Source organism: Spodoptera frugiperda, chromosome 4 (assembly GCF_023101765.2).
Source record: "Spodoptera frugiperda isolate SF20-4 chromosome 4, AGI-APGP_CSIRO_Sfru_2.0, whole genome shotgun sequence".
Taxonomy (NCBI): domain Eukaryota; kingdom Metazoa; phylum Arthropoda; class Insecta; order Lepidoptera; family Noctuidae; genus Spodoptera; species Spodoptera frugiperda.
This window is the reverse complement of record NC_064215.1, coordinates 10,924,233-10,944,082: the sequence shown is the minus strand read 5'-3', so window position 1 is coordinate 10,944,082 and position 19,850 is coordinate 10,924,233. Positions and strand designations below refer to the sequence as shown.

The 19,850-nt window shown below is 36.8% G+C and overlaps 1 protein-coding gene across 5 annotated transcripts in view; it reads left to right on the top strand.

Moving 5' to 3' along the window:
* Positions 1–19,850, top strand: part of LOC118272940 (mitochondrial cardiolipin hydrolase) — a 112,959-nt gene that overhangs the window by 48,343 nt on the left and 44,766 nt on the right. For 4 of the 5 annotated variants that reach the window (XM_050693375.1, XM_050693372.1, XM_050693376.1 and 1 more), the window contains one exon: positions 10,923–10,957. The exons of the other annotated variant lie outside the window; for it this stretch is intronic. The gene's annotated coding sequence lies outside the window, so the exon portion shown is untranslated. The remainder of the gene's footprint in view (positions 1–10,922; positions 10,958–19,850) is intronic. 5 annotated transcript variants of the gene reach the window in all.

Below are 19,850 nucleotides of genomic sequence, written 5' to 3'. Positions count from 1 at the left end.
TAAAATGATTCCATAATAATACCTATCTGATATAAAGTAAATAATGGTGGAAGCGCTATTACTTACTCAAATTGACACATGTTTCATTAAAAACATTGCTTCCGGTCCATTCTACGGCCTACCCGATTGAAAATGAAATATTACGGAACACTTGATAATATTTGGTCAGATTGTAGGATAGTGACACGTACAAACATTGGAATATGGTATCCACGAGGTAGCAGGGACTACATACACAGAACGCACACAAACACACACGGCGCTGGTAGCACGCACATTACAAACAACGACTACTTACCTCAAACGAACAAAAACCAACGTTCTGTCAAAGATGCGTCCAAAAAAGTTCTTTTTGTAGTTTTGTTTTGAAGCCGAAATGAATTTATTATGAGAGAAGGTCTTTTGTGACCCTCACAGGCCGTACAGAAAGACCGACGCTATTACCATACACATTGTCCTTTGGTTTCGTGATTAATAGTTGTACTTTAACTGTGCAAGCTTGACAGAGCCTATTTTCAAAATATGTGTGTGTCAGCTATTTGTTTATGCGATTTTTGGAATCATTAGCCGAGGCAGCGACCGTGATATTGCGGCCAAAATGTTGTCTGACCTGTTCAGTTTTTTTGAGATCAATTATAGAAGGGATGCGTGTGAACAGCTATTTGCTTTCAGGCTGATAGTTGATGCGGAAAATGTCAAGATATTAGGACAACGCGCAGGTAACGACTGGTCCTCTTTACTATCCGTTATTCGTCAACGAACTATTTCACCGCATTCGAACAACAAAGTAAATTGGATGAAAAAAGTAATAATGACATTAATTCTTAGTGATAATTTTAATTGTGGCTATTTACATTTACGCGTGGGGTCGTCAATATAATTTAAAATGTTATCTGGAATCTTACCCCCAGCCCCTACATAATGATATGTTAGCAATTTGAACCCACATTTTGCGGTTGCATGCAACGTACTCGTTGCCAATTTTGTCATAAGGGCTCCGGCTCTCTGACTCATGTATAATTGTGGCTGCCGACTCAAATGATTTTAATGATGTCAAAATTGAGTCCGATGATAAGGCTAACAATGAAGATGGTATCAGTATAAGGCCGGTGTGCGATATGTTTTTGCGATGGTGTTTTAATGGTTGTAACCAACCTAATGGCGTATTTCAAGTGGAACATCAAATTCTTGTGAACATTATTAGGTTATCTTAAACTACTGTTTAAATAAGTCTATTTTTATCTGAGAGTTCATCGTAATCATTGTAATAAATCTAATGTTGGGCTCGTAAACCTATGTCGTTGTTGGTAGCGTCATCATAGATAAATAACATTTGGTCGTTGGTCGCCGCGTAGCAACACGTCTCTCCCTTCTATTTCGCGAGATAAGCGTTTGACACTGTTTTCTTTCATTTCATATCACTTGAGTAAATGTAGGTCGACTTATATCCACAATGCTGCCTTAATTTCCTCCTCTTGTATTATTCTTAGCCCGTGATACAGTTTGTGTTCCTTTGTTATTGAATCTTATGTGTACAGCTGACATGGTTTTCTTAACCAGTTGGGGTCTTCAAAGTCCGAATTAATATCAGGTTTCCTTTAGTAATTAATTTACTTTTAATAGTCATACTTTAAATCAGAATATGTGTTCGTATGTAATCGTAATATTCTATCGTCTTCTAGTATGTTGACCATTACTTACTAATTAAAATATTTTCAACTTCCCATAAAATTAATGTCTAATTCGCTTCCTGTTTAATTCCCTCAGTATGTTAATAAGGTTACACATGTTTGTTTATGGCAGAAGATGGTCAGTCTTAACCATCTCTAATAAAATGAGAATAAAATACAGCACCTTGTCACTATGGGGCTTTAGAACTAAAAGTATCTTCATTAAGCGCTGACTTTATGGATTCGGAGAGTATTTAAGTCCGGAGTTAATGTTGCCATGCGGGTAGTTCAATACACATTTTAATCTTTTACTTGTGTAAACAAAAAAAGTCGCAGGCAATTGAAATTTTTCAAATCCCATTGCTGGGCCAATACGGGATCATTCCAAACAGAATGAGTGGACGAATATTATTATTAAGTCATTAATATACACAGTAACGTATGCCTGTAAAATGGTACCCGCATGGTGCGCACGCGCCTCTAATGAATTTTGGAATCGGACCCCATATTGTATTTCTTTTTTCTGACGTTTTGTTATTGACTGCGTGTGGGCACGCCTTAGCTACAGATTAACTCACAGCTATTCATATTTTTTTTTATTTCATGTCAGTAATGTAATTAGTGAGGAATTTATTCTTATGGTTTTGATACTTGTATACAGAATTGTTTATTTCCATCAGTTCTAAAAGATGTTGACACTTTAAATCTGTCCCAATCGCGTCTCCGATACGGAGTCGTATTTTTTCCGACTTAATGAAAATGTTACTCACAGTTAGCAGGAGAGATATGCTTCCGTAGGGCCATTGCTTAATTTAATTTGTAATTGACGTTTATTTCACGCTAATGCTGTTTATCCTGACATTATATAACGTAAATTGACACAATATATTATGAAATGTTTATTTCAAATGACACGAACGGCTCCCCACTTCCAATCCATTCAGTATTATTTTTATCGCATCTTAAAACCAACTGAGAGTATTTCTAAAACGATACATTTCTTGTATCAGACGTTTATATGTTTTTTATTCGAACCATGGGGAATTTATGCCCCTCATGGGAATCACTCAACGGGACCGTGCCAAAACGTTTCTGACGTATGTAAACAAACCCTAAAATATAAAATTTAAACCGGAAACTATAGAGCCAGTGTCAACATAGTCCTTCTGCGAAACTGCAATTAGCTAGCCAACAAAAACTTCATTTTATGTAAATATAATCATTGAAAAAACAACACCGAAAAAGGTTTACCGCTCCTGACATCTTGTTTATTCAATTTTAAACTTTACGTTCCCGTAATTGAGTTTAGTGTGTTTTGTAAAGAGATTTATTAGAGGTGGCGCTTTTTATTAAAAGTTGCCAGATATAAATTTAGTTTTTCTTTTACTTATTATTCAGTATTCAAACGACTTTTCTAGGAATACGATCTATAGTGCTTTTATTTAGTTGTGCTAGAAAGTCTAGAATCTAGAATGTTTGAAATCGATTTGTTTTGTTATACTTTTTTTAATGTGAACAGTTGAGTAATGTCCCGTTTAACGAATTCCATTATCACGAGTCCAAACAAATTTATCGAGCAGAGTACCCAAAGTGTTGTGAATTACCAACACGGAGTTACAAAATTCAAATACTAATATCACTTTTTTTGTCAGTCTCACATTCTTGCCTGATAAGGAGGTACGTAAAGTTTCCATCGCGTTCGCTGACGAAACGGTGAAGTGTCGCGACCTCCCATAACTGTTATCTTGAACGATAGCGTTATGTGACAACGACCGATAACTGGGCGTCACTCGACTCCTCATCACGATTTATGATTTTTAACGGTCCATCTCTAGGCGCCTTCACAACTTTGGGTGATAAAAACTAGGTTTTTCCTGGTTGCGTCTAGACCGTTTTATTTAGGAAGACATGCTTGAACAAACTTGAGATATTTACACTATTTTGTTTGTGTTGCACAGACGCGTTTTTGTTACTATATTGTGTGTTTGATGAGCAACGATGTCGTCTATTTTCATTTTGTCTGTCTTGGTGCTGCTATTTTGTAATGGTTCCACATTACGATTCATCTGCGAAGTCCTTGTATTAAATAATAATACGCGAAGAAATGAATTTGACATTAGGTAACAACAGAAATAAATGAAGTTGTTTGCGCGTAGTGTAAAGAAAATATTTAAATTAGTATCATTCGATTTACAGATTACTTACATCACTTCAATAATCTACAAGATAGATACTAGATAGACATTCTAAAAACACACTTGTAAATGATAAAAAATGTACATTTCATTGACAGTATAACGCATAACTGTAATAAAAGCTATGCATGACTTATTCAATGGTGGTCCTGTAATAATACGGCGTATAGGGAGCTTTATGTAGGTACCATTTGCGTGATTGACTTAGAGATAAAACAGAAAATGATGAGGCTCGGTGGCGTTGTGTAACAACCAATAAATTTATACTGTTTCTAATTTAGAAATGGATACTGATACTTTAGTAGGCGGACGGTCGCTATCACTTTGTAACGAAACCCTGTTTTTAGTGAATTAGTGTTTTAGTACAAGTGGTCTATCAGGCTTTGCATATTTTCCCTCTGCCGCCAGTCTGCCTTTATTATTCCGTGTAATAACTGGGCTAAGGCTCGTCCAGATGGCCTTTATTTTCAACTTGTTAAGTTTCTATTAACTTTGTGTTGTTTGGCTAAAGGACCAACTGATTAAGTAAGAAGTTTGTGCGTGTTAGTGCTTAGTGTGTAAGATCTTTTATATAGTAAGTTTGTTTTCGAATGAGGCGATTAAATGCGTATGTTATTCATAATTATCTTTACAAGCACCTATTTATTAATGAAATGAAAACGAAAGTGTTGTAAAAACAGTTTTAAACATTTATGAAAATCTCCATTTTCTTAATTTTCATCTTTCATTTGCATAAAAAAAATCGTAGCTTGATAAGAAAATATGTTCTAAACTAACAAATTGTTCTCGGGTTTACGTAATTGCTTCGTAATAGGTATAACTTGCGCAAACTGACGAGCCTTATTAAATTTTCAATTTTGAGATCAAAATGAGAGTCCTCGCTGTAAACCTGTAAAAGTATTTCATCAGGAGAATGTTTCAAGACATTATTCGTTTCTGTGAATTTGTTCAACTAAATTACGAAGATTTCGTCCGAAGCATATTTCTTCGAATCTATTAGGTACATTTATCCGCTTCAACACGCTGGACTGGCGAAAATGGGTGACACGTAAAGACTTCAAAAGATGACCGGTCGAATGTGTTTTCAAAGTAATTGCGAACGATTTCCCACATCACGGCCTACAGTAAAAAGTTCTTAATAAAACGAGACGAGATTCGCAGTCGGAACGTTGACGACATCGCTCACAAGTACTCATAACTCGATGTTTGGTCACAGAGTAATGAACTTGATAAGCAGTTAAGAAAGAATAGCTTGTCAACGTCATCGAACAGCAAACACTGACTCCCTAAATTGGGTACTTATCTTTAATTGTAAAACATGTCTGCTACGTAATCGCGTGGTTCACACAAACGTACCGATGTGTAGAAGGACTAACGAACGCAGCGTTTGACGAGCGATGAATACTACAAGAGCCGCGAACAACCTGTCATTTATTAACAGAATTGAACCGGCATTCTAAAGTGAGGGGCCGAATTTATGTTCACCTTCCTTCGGCGGAAGAGTAATCACGATAAAGTAAAGAGATTTACATTGAATCTCTTTAAGATAAACCGACCGTGTTGTATGAGCCCTCTGATCTCTTAAATCTCCTAAATGAACAGGTTTGTCTGAAGTTGGCGGGTCGATGCCAAGGGCAACAGACAATGTCACTTCTATTTGCCTTTGGGCTGAGGGAGGTAAATAAACTAAATACTCGTATTGCTAAATGGAGTGCGGTTTGTTATGTGAAAGAGGCACTCGATTAAAACGTATGCTGTTCTCTACATACAGAAAAACTTGTTTGCACGTTGTCGCCGCCAAAACAAATAGAAAAACAAACCACCCAATTCGCTGAAATCTGGTTGTTCATTACTTTGTGCAAATTTCAAAATGTAGACCCAAACATGGAAATATATATTCAGGAATTTGCACAGAACCTCCTTGTATGGCAGTGAGTAATATCAGTGGGAGGATTGTGATTTGTGCCCGACCGGTGTTTGACGTCATCTCCAAATTGCCACTACAGAGACAATATCAAAAGCTGGTCCATTCAAAACAATATTTAAATGTTTGTGAAAACGAACGTCGTACGCAACATGAACTTGACATTGACATGATTCCGTTTGACATGTTCATCTGACATGTAATTGTTATGTATTCGACGGCTCGTTCCATAGTCATGTTCCCACAAGTCTCGGCCTACTGCATACGATTGACCTTTAGGCTGTTTGTACACTGTGTAACAAGACGCATAAAACTGTCAATAGAAATGTAATAATTTACTCTGTGAGAGCAATATCAATGATCATTCAATTGTCGCGGTGTGAGGCAACTACTCCGTCTCTATTGAACCTTGAACGTCATTCAGTTTATGAGATGTTGATATGCAAAGTCAGTGTGACCATTGTTGTACCCATATTGACAATTAATTACAACATACGACGCCATATAATGTGTTAATCTTCAAACTGCTATCTCATTTTCTGGCAAAATATTTAAAGTTGAAACTGGTCGGGCTGAATGACAATGCAAAATTATATGTTTTGTGCGTGATGATTGGACGTCGGCAAAATGGGTATCTAAAGTATAAGAATGTGGGATAAGTGTTTCGCTATCACGTTGCCACGTCTCCGCAGATATCTGAAAAGGAAATTGGTGTGTAAAATGTATGGCTCCGTGCGTCAATGCGTGAATATTTCGACACCACAAAACGATTCCCATTTGAATTTAAAATGTTAATAACATTCAAGTTGAAACGGACGCACTTTGTTATGTTGATGGAGATTTTTGCCACGATTATGCTGGGATTAATACGGATGGCGCCGGCTGAGGCCCTACACCTGAATGTTTAAGTCGGCAGTCGGCAGTCGGCTACAATGTCAGACATTTGCTATATTGTAACCACTAGGATAACTGCACCTCGACCTCCATAAAGTTAACCTTCATTAATGCCGCCTTATCTATTCCGTAGTTTATTGTCATGGTGCACCTAAACATTGTAATGTATTGCTACATTCATATTTATACCGTAATTTATCATGTTTTGTTTTAGAACTCTAGGCTGCGGATACTTCCTGGTGCACGCTACTATTTAAAACAATATTACTGTGAGATTTCTCAAAAATATGAAAGTTTAAACAATTTATATTATTAACTAGTTTTATTACTGTTTATGAATAACTTTAATTAATTTATAGGCTTAATAAATATAACTTTATAGACTTAAAAACACAACTATGTTTATTCATTACACAGACAGAATTTTGATTTAAATTTCCCAAAAAATTCGTTTTGCATCTCGAAATGGCTCATTGTATTTTTATGTACATTTTCTTCAGCTCTATGAATAAACTTGTTACGGTTTATATTATCATACGAAAATAAGTTTGAAATGTTTTCTTTGCACCTCAGGTCTAGCCAAGTCCCCAAATCCACTTTAGGCGCAATTTTCTCACGCTAATTTCAGCCACGCAAGCTTTGCCAAAACTGTTTTTGTCTAGTATTCTGAGAAAGTAAGTTCACTGCACCCTGCTGGGGTGCCCTCTGCGTAGAAAATTAGATTTTTCAACTTTTCACGATATAAATAAAGTAGTCTATCTAGTCTACGTTCGTGACTTGATGCGGCTTTACGTTTTAGGTGTTTCTCAATTGTCTGTTATTACACTTTGCATGCGACTGACTTTCAACCTGTTCGCATTTTTTTTTTTATTTATTTATCATTCGTCTGTTGTTTTTAATTAACAAAGTTCCAGTTGTGAGGGCTAGATTAGGTTCGTTGATAATTAATTTTATTATTTTGTTTTAGTTGCACTTAGCACGCTACGTATGTCAGTCTAGTTTTTAAACCTTTAACTATACTTCGTTCTGTACCCGAGCCTAAAAATTTAACCAATTACAAATCATAATCGTACAACAAACACAGAAAACCGACGTGAAATAACGCTTGCGTTGTGTGTTACCGGAGGCCCCCTCTAACAATTCCCCATCAACACTTAAATTCCTAATCCTCAAAAGGCCGGCAACGCACTTGGAACGCCTTTGGTGTTTCGGGTGTCCATGAGCGGTAGCGATTGCTTACCATCAGGTGATCCGTATGCTCGTTTACCGGCTTATACCATAAAAAAAAAACAACCGCACTGTATTAAACAAGCAATAAAGACCGTAAACCGTATAACAAACACCACATTATTCTCCACAATACACATAAAATTATATGTCCGAACATTATCAAAACGAAAATCTGGCGTCTAACACTTAACTTGAAGTTAGGCACGTACCGCTAAAACCCGCATTCGGTTAAAAATCTAGCCGCATTCTGCAATGCAGCTGTGCTTGTGGGTGGTTGGCCGTTGCAAAATTGTTCTTTATGCGCCCCAGCCGGCCATTACTGAAATTATATCACGATGCATTACCTGCACTGTTTACTGAATCGCTAACATTGATAGGGCTGTTTTTAATATTGTTTGTTTATTGTGTTGTATATGAGTTTAATGTTGAGGTTTTGTTTGTAGACTTTATTTTGAGGAATGCTATGGTGATTAGAATATTCGTCTGTAAACATAGTTGTTGTATTCTGGACGTTGTTTTGGTATGAATTAAATACTTTTTTCTTTCCACAGAAAGATTACATAAATAATGTTCCTAAAACCTAGGCACCTTTTGAAGGTTTCCCCCCCGTCAACAAAAACAACTCACAGGCACATTCTCACCCAATTTAAGTCTAAGATGACCGTGACTAATATCAAAACAAATGCAATGACAATAAAACAAATAAATCTTTATCTATGCCGTTAAAATACGAGTAGTAAATAATAAATCGTAATAAACAGGATACATCACCATGCATGATGCAACGCCCATTAGAATTATAAGTACATGAGTTAACAGATTATAAATATTGTAGCTGTGTGACGTATGTAGACACACCTAGTCTGTACACACACATTATGACGTGTTTCTGTCTGTGTACTATGCACACAAGGAAATACTACAAAGTTCGTTACTCTCTTTTCATATCTCTATTATATTTTTAACTAGCTTTCCGCTCGTGGTTTCGCACCTGCTTTTTTTGAAGAGTTGGAGGGCAGATTTCCAAAAAATATTTATGCACGATTGTTTTGTTACTCACAAGTAATCCATGTACTAATTGTTTTCTGTCTTGAAATTGCCGAATGTTCCTTACAAACTTCCACCCCCCATTTTAAGAATTTGGGGGATTAGAAAGAGACTAAAAGTAGCCTATGTCATTCTCCAGCCCCCTAATTCTAGTTACCAAAAAAAGTCATGTTATGAACTCGCTCCGTTGCGACGTGAAGAAAAGACAAACAAACACATTTTACAATTTATAATATTATAATATGGATATGAAGCATCATACTAGCAGGTTTTACTGTAATTTCTTTTGATTTGAAATGTATTATTGAGTTTTCTAGTTCGGGTTTTTACAAATCAGTGTTTGAAGGAGTACTCTGCACTACACCTTTGCATACCTCCTCAGAGAATAACATTATGACGAGTTCTTATGCTAATGAGTACCTTCTTTAATTTATTATGTATTTCTAATTATCATTTTATCCACCCGTCGTCTAATGCCCAATTAAGCCTTAACACCCGTGTCACATGACGGAAAACTGCCTCACGAACGCACGGAGAACCCTAATTGAACAACTCTGTAAAAAGCTTAATGGAATTTTGAACTCAAATTTTAATTGATTAAAGTTGAATCTTGCATGTAATGCCTCGTCACAGAGAGTGGTAGGTGTTGCCGTACTTGATGTTTACCCATCACTTGAGCTTTGATTTCGTCATTAGCTTACTGGTGTAAGTTGACCTATTAGTCCACATACAAATGTTTATGTTCCGCTTTAGTGGCGCGGGTCCAACGTCTCTGGTGTTCAAATACGTGGAAACTCCATCCATCCATCATGTCGGCATGGAACTGTGTGAACGGATTATTTCGAGATAACGTATCTATCGGTCGGTTACCGAACGGAATTTCAATAACCGATTATGTATATTTTTTTGTTGAATTTCTTGCATAATGATTCGCAATGCTCCTTTTTATCTCAAGAGTAAATATTTACCTTTCTTACACGCGGCTTGTCAGTAAATAAGAAAAATAAATAATATACTTACCTGGGATTACGTCTCAAAATTATATTCAAACACATTAACTAATGGTTTTTATACCATGTTCACAGGTTCCTATATAATTAATGTAATGAGTGATTAAAATTAACTAGCCAAGTATTATTTTAACGTCGTATAATAAATAATTGTCACTTATAAATAGTTATGAGTAATTTTTGGAATAAATTCTTCGACTGGGAATGTTCCCGTGGCATCGCTCCTCGAAGGAATTCCAAGTTCTTTAATTACGCGTTTTGAATATTAAATTAGGGTACATTGTATCACATTTATCAATGGATTTTATTTACATCGTTATTTTCGGTTTAATTTTGATGGCAAAAACAGGTTGATAGTTTTATGGCAAGTAGTTAAAAGTATCAGTACCCTTAGTACGAGTTTGCTTTACGTTGAAAGAAAACGAAACGAGAGCGCGTTTGGCGCTCTGATTGGTCAGCACAAATGAATCCACCAATCAGAGCGCCGAACGCGTTCGTAAAACAAACTCGTACTGAGCTCTTGGTAACCAATCGATGGCTGGTTTCATCTCCTTTCGTGGGTGCCGTATGAACTGACTTAAGGGTCTACACATTTGACTGAGACTCACCAGTAGTACCTACGTTCTGATAAACCTGAACCTCTCTCATCTCCCATGTCTTACACTCCAGCAGTGGACTGTCGCGGACTGTTGATGATGATTTACGCCCTATTTTCATGTTGGTTCGACTGATTTTTGAATGTACTTTACTTACCAAAATAATATGTATTACAGAATTGTATTGTTCATCATAATCGTACGAATCAAATACAAACAGAATTAGACTCATTGTCTAAGCACGTAAACCTCTTAATCTATTGTCTGTCTACAGTCCAGTAGTTTCAGTTGCCAAGTTGATAAGCAAACGGTAACTATCCGTAATCGATCAGTAATATTCCATTCGGTTGTTTCAGATTCGAGTTGAGTGAACGATAAGCTTCGTGATAACGTGAGTTTTTAACATATTTTACTGTTTGTACCTATTGATATATTTTTTGGCGATCTGTTGCTATGTGGAAGTTTGGTCGAGTGAGAGCGTTTTTGGTTTTGTGTGATGCTTTGGTGCATTGGGATGAGATTGACTCTCAAGTGATTTAGTCTTTGCTGGGGCATGCTATGTCCGGAGCTGCAGACTACCTAGCGGGTTTACCGGGGCTCCAGCTCGAAAAGCAGGAGTAGGAACGGGGTGGTTTTTAGGCAGTAAGAGTCTGATACTCCCTCTCGCCTCGCCCAAGGCGGGAGAAGTCATTGGATAATTTTCCCCTCTTAAAAAAAGTGCCTTACCCTTTGCTAGCGTATGCTATGTATTGTGATAATGCTTGTCAATATGTTTATGCTTGTATATACAAAAGGTAAAGAAACGTAACTCGTGTAACATCAGAACCACGCCTTTATAAAGTATTTTCCATCTATAGTGCTTAGATACCAAACTATAGTTGGACCATTACAAACGTGCGAACTGTCATAAGTCATTTTTATCAGATCTCTCGCTCACACTTATGTGAGTTGTGTGGCATTGTCGCATTCCTTCTACGTGACAGTTCGCACATTTGTTAGGGCTCAGCTATAGTCAAACTTAAGTCCAAAAATAAGGTCACTCTACAAAAGAAATGGGCTTCAAAAAAAGTTTGCATTAATAACAAAACATAGGGCCATACCTAGCATGTGTCGTCATAACCCTTTTCCTTATAAAAACTAAATGATACTTAAACGGTAGACCCACAACAATGTACTCGTACTCTATAATTTCACTCATAAAATTATATCATATTTGTTGAAAAAACCTGCCATTAGATCGCCCATCCGAGACTGTACACAATGTTTTCGTTGTAAACTGTCTTTGTAATAAAAAAAACTTTCATTGACAGACAGACGGACGGACAAAGCACGATAATACATTGCTGGGTTTGACGAGGAGCATGGTTTTTGTAGGATATCTTAGAAACTCATGGGTTTTTGGGAATTTCCTGTAAGCAAAACTAATAAAGGTCTCGTTTTTCTGTTTTTCTAATCACCCATTTAACAAATGATGAGTTCTTGTTATTGTCCCATTATTTATCTTTCTTTGTAATTTTTGTGAGACAACTACAAATCATTTTTCATGTAATAAATAATGTAAGTACTTTAAAACCACATATTTCTATTTCTCATACATTTTTAGAAACATGATTGATGCCAACTGCGATGTTTGAATTTGGCCAAATTCTTGAGCCGCCGCTTCTTAAAATAATTCGTTTGTTTATCTTTTACTGGAGGTACAATATTTATAAAGGTTAAATAAAATGTATGGAATGGTATAAAAGTCGTGGGAAATATAATATGGGGATGGGGACGCATGCTAAAACCACAGCTTGGGTGTTAATTTCCGCTAAAGATAAGCCAATCTAAAACTATGACAAATAAAGGATGAAGTTACCGTCACGTTTCCACTAACAACCGGTTGCTATGGTAACACCATTAATAATCTCTCTAAATTTTACTTCTAACTTCATTTTAATTAATAATGAAATGGATTTTGCTATGATTCAAAAGCGATTCCCAATGGGAAAACCTTTTTGAGAAATTAGGTCTCAACCGATATTTACTGAGTTAACAGAACATTCGTTTATTTGATACTGTCATTATTTTAGTACTCCCAGGCGGTTGGTGTATTTCAAAACCTACGTTTAGTATCAAAAAGAATCTAGATCGTATAATGTATTCTTAATGAACTCTTCTTTAGATACGAAAAAAATCTTTACAGTTCAATATTTTTGTACTACTTACTAAAGGAAAAATTCAGAAATCTGATACACGACAAACCTACCACAGTTTCGAAAAATACCTTCACGTAAATTCCATAAAATTAATTGGCATTATTGCCTTTTTTCTCAGTAATAATAGTCCGATGGTATCTGGATCCGTTATCTCGGCGTGCCATAAATCAGCCGGGGCTGCAAATTTAGCCGTTCGCAGAACTACCCATTGTGGTGGATGATCGATGACTACCGTGGGGCTACAAGGAACTGGCTCCGTGCAGCCGTGCTGGCTTTCCCGAACACCTAATCAAGTTGTTTGAGCTCGTTTTCTTAAGTACTCTTGATAAAGTCAACATATTTGTCCCGGTTTTATTGGTTACAGTTATGACGGTAATGTTGTGAATATTGGAGAAATTTTTGCCTTTGGAGTAATTACTTGAAGGTCTTAGAATTAGCGAATGGCGTATAATGTAGTATAGTATTAATGTATTATAAAATCAAGTTATCAAACCTTTTAGCAACGAGTACAATATGCACTTTCCAAGTGCAACAATGACATTCAATGATATGTTGAAAATAATGGTTGCAAGATTAGTCCTACACTATAGGCTGCCTTATAACACCCTCCCTCGATTCAAGTAAAAATTCAAACAATGCAGCAGATTTTATCAAGTGTCACCCTAGCAGCGTGCCGTACCTAGCTGGTGGCCGGATAACGGGTACATGGCTAATAGCCTCTACATGATACCACCGCACGTCTGCCTTTGTGGACGTGCCAATTTATAAGGACCCTCCACTCGAGGGTGGAATGTTCAGTTTTTTGAGCAAGTGGGTTAACGACTTTGAATTTTTTTAGGACTCACATGTGTGTTGCGAATTTATTTTAAACCTGTTGTCTGTAAACTGATGTCTTTCGGTTTGCTAAAAGCGTGTAAGGTCCTCATTCTCATCCATCTCGGACTACCTATCGTATTTGACCAGTTCTACAAACATAATCTATGGCAAAAACCAATAAGCCAAAAGGAATTGACAGAACGGAAATGCAAAGTCACCCTTGAAAAAAAAGAGCAAAATAAATAAAGCAGCTTTCCAATCGATAGCATGCGTTGTATCTGAGATATTCCGCCAGCACAATATTGTCAAGCCGCGGTTATCCGGACGCTGGCTAGGTGCGGCATGCGTGGGGAGGGCCGCAGATAAGTATCAAATGCATTGTTTCCCTTCGTTGCTGTCACATAGGGGTAGCACTAACGGTTTTTGCATTATATCGTTTGCTTTATGTGCGAAATATTTGCAAAAACTTTTAAAACTACTTTATCGTATCTACTCACTACTGCCTTCTACGTCATGCTATGCCAACCAAGTGAATGTATTCCTAGGACTTACAAAAAATACGTGACTGAACTACCGCCAGCTGACTGCTATGTGAGTACGTTCGCTTGGCAACACGCAGCGTTATGTCATCATTAAGTATTTGTAAAACATCACTGTCAGCACTATCGTACCTTATTTTTCTTTGACAAGGTAATGAATAATGTATTCATTGATGATATAAAAGCCTATTGCTTATTGCTCGAAGCTCACCCGCCTTCCAAGAATTCCTCGCGTCATCGCCCACTGTTTAATTTCTATGTTTCCATTGATTGGTGATGGGAGAATTACCTCGTGGCTACACAAATTACAATGTTATGTCGATAAATTCTCTGTTATTATGGTTATTGATCGCACTTTGTCAGCTTTGATAGATTGGTTAGGCACTAATGACTTTTGTTGTTTAATTATTCACCTCAGCTCGTAATAGGATTTAATTTTGTGTCTGCATGCGGATTTATATCGAAATTGACATGCATATTTTAAAACGCCCTAAACAAGAGTGGGGCGCTTATCGATGCAAACATCAAACAAATTGGCAAAACACTTATTATTCCCGCCATATCGATAGCTGATTGTGTTCGGGCAAATGACGTTTATTTGGTGATATATAGCACCATCAAATCATATGCTGCCAGCCCTATTACAATTTACTTCAAGTACTTACAATTTTCCCCTTGTTCACTTTGTCGTGTGTGAATGGAAATGCGATCTCCTTCCATGGGGTGAATAAATTCCATAGATCTTTGGCCAACGTACTTTTAACGGTTCCCTAAGTATTATTGCGTGTTTTTGTTATGAAAATGATGTGTATGAGTTATTTTTCTGGGTGAGCTTTGAATTGTTTGTGGGCTAAGTTTTTTTGTTAAATTATAATTGAGGCTTTCACTAGTTCAATGGGGAAGTTTATGGTTGAGCTATTTATAGTCTTGGCCAATACAATAAGGTTTAAGTAGGCGCTTGAAGTACGAGCTCTGTTTTCGTTTATATTTAGGGCTGTGAGATACTCTCGATTCTCGATATCTGATATATCTACTTAGTGGGGTATTTTATCTGTAGTGCCTAGATTGTCATCAAGTAGGCTCGGGTTCATTAAGGGTCATTACACATAGTAGGATATACACATACCTCTGTCCACACATTGCTCATCTACTTTGATCTGAGGCATGTGACGTGAGAGGGGTCCGGCTGTGGCTCCCTTGTACGTGCGCTATTTTAGTACCCCACTCGATGTACTAACACACAGATAAAAATGTACACCCGCCGGCCAGTACAATATTTATTTATTTACAAATGCCGTGGTCCGTAGTAAAAACATCGTAAACATTCTTGCGTGTCTATTGTTAAAGAAATAGCACTGTTTTTACGTCTCCACGGAAACGTACACTGAGATCCATTAATATGTAAGATTTAGCTAGGCAATAAATCTGGTAAGCCGATATCTAGGCAATCTATAAACAGCTGTTCAGTGAAGCACAGAGGTTTTGACAACTGAACTCGCTTGATCTCGTTCAGCTTCGTTTTTCTGTCTTTTCTTGTGTACGTCTGCGGTATAATTAAGATTATGTTCGAACAGTGTGCTAATCTTTTTGTATTATTCAGTTACCTTGCGCTGCGATCGGAATCGGAATATTATTGAAATCTCTTTTAGACTTGGATTTTTTTATAAGAAAAAGTTATTGGTTTCTGGCTTTTCATTTGTTTCCTATAGTTTTTCAGCGTCTAGGAAGAATAGTATTAGCCGTGAAACAAACCATTAACGTAATGACGCATGGCAACTGTAGTAACCTTATCTGTATTTACAAATACATTTACATTGTTACCGTAGTATAAACTACGTGTGTAAATCAGTTTGGAACACGTGTAGCCACACGATAGAGTAGTACTACAACAAGTGTGGTGGCCGGCCGATTGTTACGTTACGCTTGTATATGACGGTTACTTTGAATGAAGATATGGCGAAAAATATAATGACTTTTTCTTAGGTTTAACATGTTAACCGCCACGTCGGACACTGGTGACCGACGCTTAGCGGAGGATTTGCCTTCAACAGTTTTCTTTCGGTGTTTAATGCTTTAAGTAAAGCATAACATAAGCTAAATTATCAGTAGACTGTAGTGATATTGGTATAGTAATCCTGGTTTGTTTAATACGCATTTATACCATAGAGGGAGAAGCGACTGAATTTTTGTCTCGTCCACTAACTTGATCCTATTAAACGATGTGTATTCGACTAGAAATAAGAATATTCTAATGTTACAGTATCAATTTACTCCCAAGAACACATGGCAACCACGAATTCCATTATTTGACATTACTTAAAGATGGAGCAATTTGCATGAACCTCTGTTTAGCAGCAATTTTAACCTACAGTAACTGTGCATGATGCAAGTGAGCTCCAATGTAAACACTACACATTGACCTATCAAAACCAGTCTATCATGGTCTCGCTTTGTACGATATTGCTTTACATTCGACGGTCAGTTTACACTGGTTTTGCATAACTTGATGTGGAGTTACTATGCTGGCATCCATAAAACAATGCCATGGTCATACAGTCGGTACTACCGATCGTTTCGCTTTAGTTTATTAGTCGTATATGTATGCCAATCAGTAAACTACTGGTTTCCTTGTTATTTACGTTGGGATATTTTAAGTTTTGCTGTTATTATATTAGTTATGTTATGTTCTAGAAATCTAGAAGCTAGTTAATGTCTGTTTTGAACGGTACTTGGGTATGAACACTGGAGGTACTCGAGCATGTTTATATGTGGTGAGCATTTTCTTGTGTGGACGTTTTTTTAGAAGGAGGACATTTTTTTAATGATTGACCATCACCCGCTTTAGATGAGGCGAGAGGGAAGTGTCAGACTCTTACTGCCTAAAAACCACCAGGTTCCTACTCCTGCTTTTCGAGCCGGATCCCCGACAAACCCGCTAGGCAAGCCGACCCAATTTGAAACCGACTTAAAAAAAGGAGGTTCTCTGTTTGACGTGTATTTCTGTTTATTGACGATGATCTCACGATTGGTCGAACCGATTTTGATGCGGTTTTCAGAAAAGTGTTTGTTATAGTTACTTTAGGAGCAGGTTAATATACTAAACCGACTTCAAAAAGTGTTCAATTGGGGTTTTTAAACGCAGTTTATTATTGTCTTTGTCATCGAGTAGTTGTTATGTAGGGTAGGGGTCCATATTCCATTATCCACATTTCCATATTATGACTAAATCAGAGTTTCCCGAAATTACGATTTCCTCCCGCGGGACATTCTCCTGTTTTTGTTTGTCTTCGGAAAAATAGAAAAACAAATGAACGCATTAAAATATGTTAATGCGAGTACACTATGAATAAATGAATGATTAATTCGCGGTCCTTAAGGTCGCCGGTTCGATGCCGTGCTGACAATGGGGAGGGAACAAGATTTATATCTTTTGCTAGCTTTGGGTGGTAGCGATTCCTTCTTTTTTATATATCTTTCTTAAAGGTCAGCGTGCATTGGATTTCCGTCATTCTTGCATGCTCTTGATCGCGTGTGTGCAGTGAGCAGCCATGTTTTATTTTTAAAATAAATTAAAGTTGATACTTAAATAAATGTTTTAAGTTTAATTTAAAAGGTTCCATATAGCGTGGCGTCTTTAAAAATTTAAAGTACAGTCGTTGTTGATTAAGGAAAACAATTCATTTAAATAGATGGTGTAATAAGTGTTGTATTACGTATTACGTAATAAACTTAGATCGTTCTTATACTTTCTATTGCAACCACTAGGCTCCAATAGTTGCAAACGTAACTGCTGGGCAAGGGGTCTCGGATTCGATTCAAAGTATTATAAGGCTTTTTCAGTTTTTCGAAAGTTCGAAAGCAGTAGAGCCTGAAGTTGTGTCCGGTATATGGCAATAGGCTCATTCCCTATAACATGGAACTTATAACACAGATGGTGAAAAGTTAGTGTACATTTTACAGTGATATTACATGTCGTAATGTGCACCTCTGCCTACCCCTTCGGGGATAAAAAGCTTGACGATACAATACGACAAACTACAGTATGTTTTAAAAAAGTTTGTTCTACTGCATTCCTCGTCATTTGTGATCGTGTCCTATCTTTCTGTATGTTATATCATATGTTGATACGTGTGGTATCTACACCGGCGCCATCTTTGTAAATAAAACGAGCTTTGTTTTGCGTGTTTACCTAATCGTATCGCGTTTTGTTTTCGACAAGCTTTTGACATTAAGGTTTTAGCGATTGGTGGATTTTTTTGTGGATTTATTAAGAAATTAATATGCCGATATCAATACAAAGTTAGAAAAATCGTTCTATTTTGTTTCTGTTAAAAATCTAAATCTAAACTAATCAACCTCCCAAAACCGCTGCAACTTCTTTAAGTCAGGATCTACAGTAAGTAGGGTAGTACAAGAAGGTTTTATTGTGGTTTTGGTTGATGAAGTAAAAGAGGTACCTCTTTATCTACCCCCATGGGAGACTAGCGTGAGGTTATATATGTATGGTTTTGGTTGTTTATACGCAACAAATAAATGCATAATCATATATTAGAAAAGAAACAAGGTCAGTAAATCATAAAAAGCCTTTATTGCATGAAGATAGCATACAAACACATATAGCAAGTAAGCATCAACCGTTACATTTTCATTTTACAATATCAACAAATCAGTTCCGTTAATGTTAATTTTAGAATACAATAAAATACAGTAAAATATTTAGAATATTTAGAAAAATAAACCAAAAGTCAGGAAATAATGTTTTACAACATTATTTCTGACTACCTGTACACCAGTGTTGCTTCGGCGACGGCGCGTGGTCAAGTGAAGTCCTCAGTGGTGTGTCAAAATGGCTGCCATGGCGCTCCCCACCTAACATCTGATGACATTTCTTTTTAAGTGCGTCATAACCGGAAGTATCAAAATAAGTGCGACAACACATAACACACTTCCAAGTTCTACGATGCACCTAATTAAATCCATCCCGGTTTCTATTTACATTTCTCGCACGCATGCGTAAGCCCCCTTCAGCATAAAGTTCCAGAAATAATCGTGTATGAATTAGTTAAACTTACATGATATGTTATTAGCTATGATTCGTGATTACTATCCCTTATTATTAAAAGCAAGGATCGTTCCTAATGCCAGGTTTTCTTTACCCAAACGTTGGTTTTAATTCTAGTAGTCGAAGTAATTGAACGATTAGGTGGGGGAGACTCTGTGTGTGGGATCCGTATGTTGCTCATTATTTTTGCTTGATTTTATCTAGAGTGCTTGCTATGCTTGGTTTCAAGATACTTTGTACTACAAAGTACGAATGCTTTATTCCTGTGGGTTGATCAAGAGTGATTTTTCTCGTATACCCTATATATTAGTTCTTTTTACTATAGTTTATAGTCTTATAATTTCTTATAATAAGTTTGAAATCGCCAGCCCGCATTGAGCAAGCGTGGTGATGCTATTCTCAAACCTTCTCCATGTGAGAACATGGTCAGCAGTGGCCACTGATGTGTGATGTGATTAGGGCGGTAAACTGGTTGCCATATATCGGTCTTTTTTATCATCCTTCTATTGGCAACTTTGTAGTCTAAAAAGTCGTTCTTTTCATTTTTGTAATATAGTCCACAATGTCATCGGAGATAATTTGTAATCAATATCAACAGTAAACAGTGTCTCCCATAAAACAGTAATCTATTTGCTTCTTGCATAGAAATGAGAAGCCGACAAGTGTAAA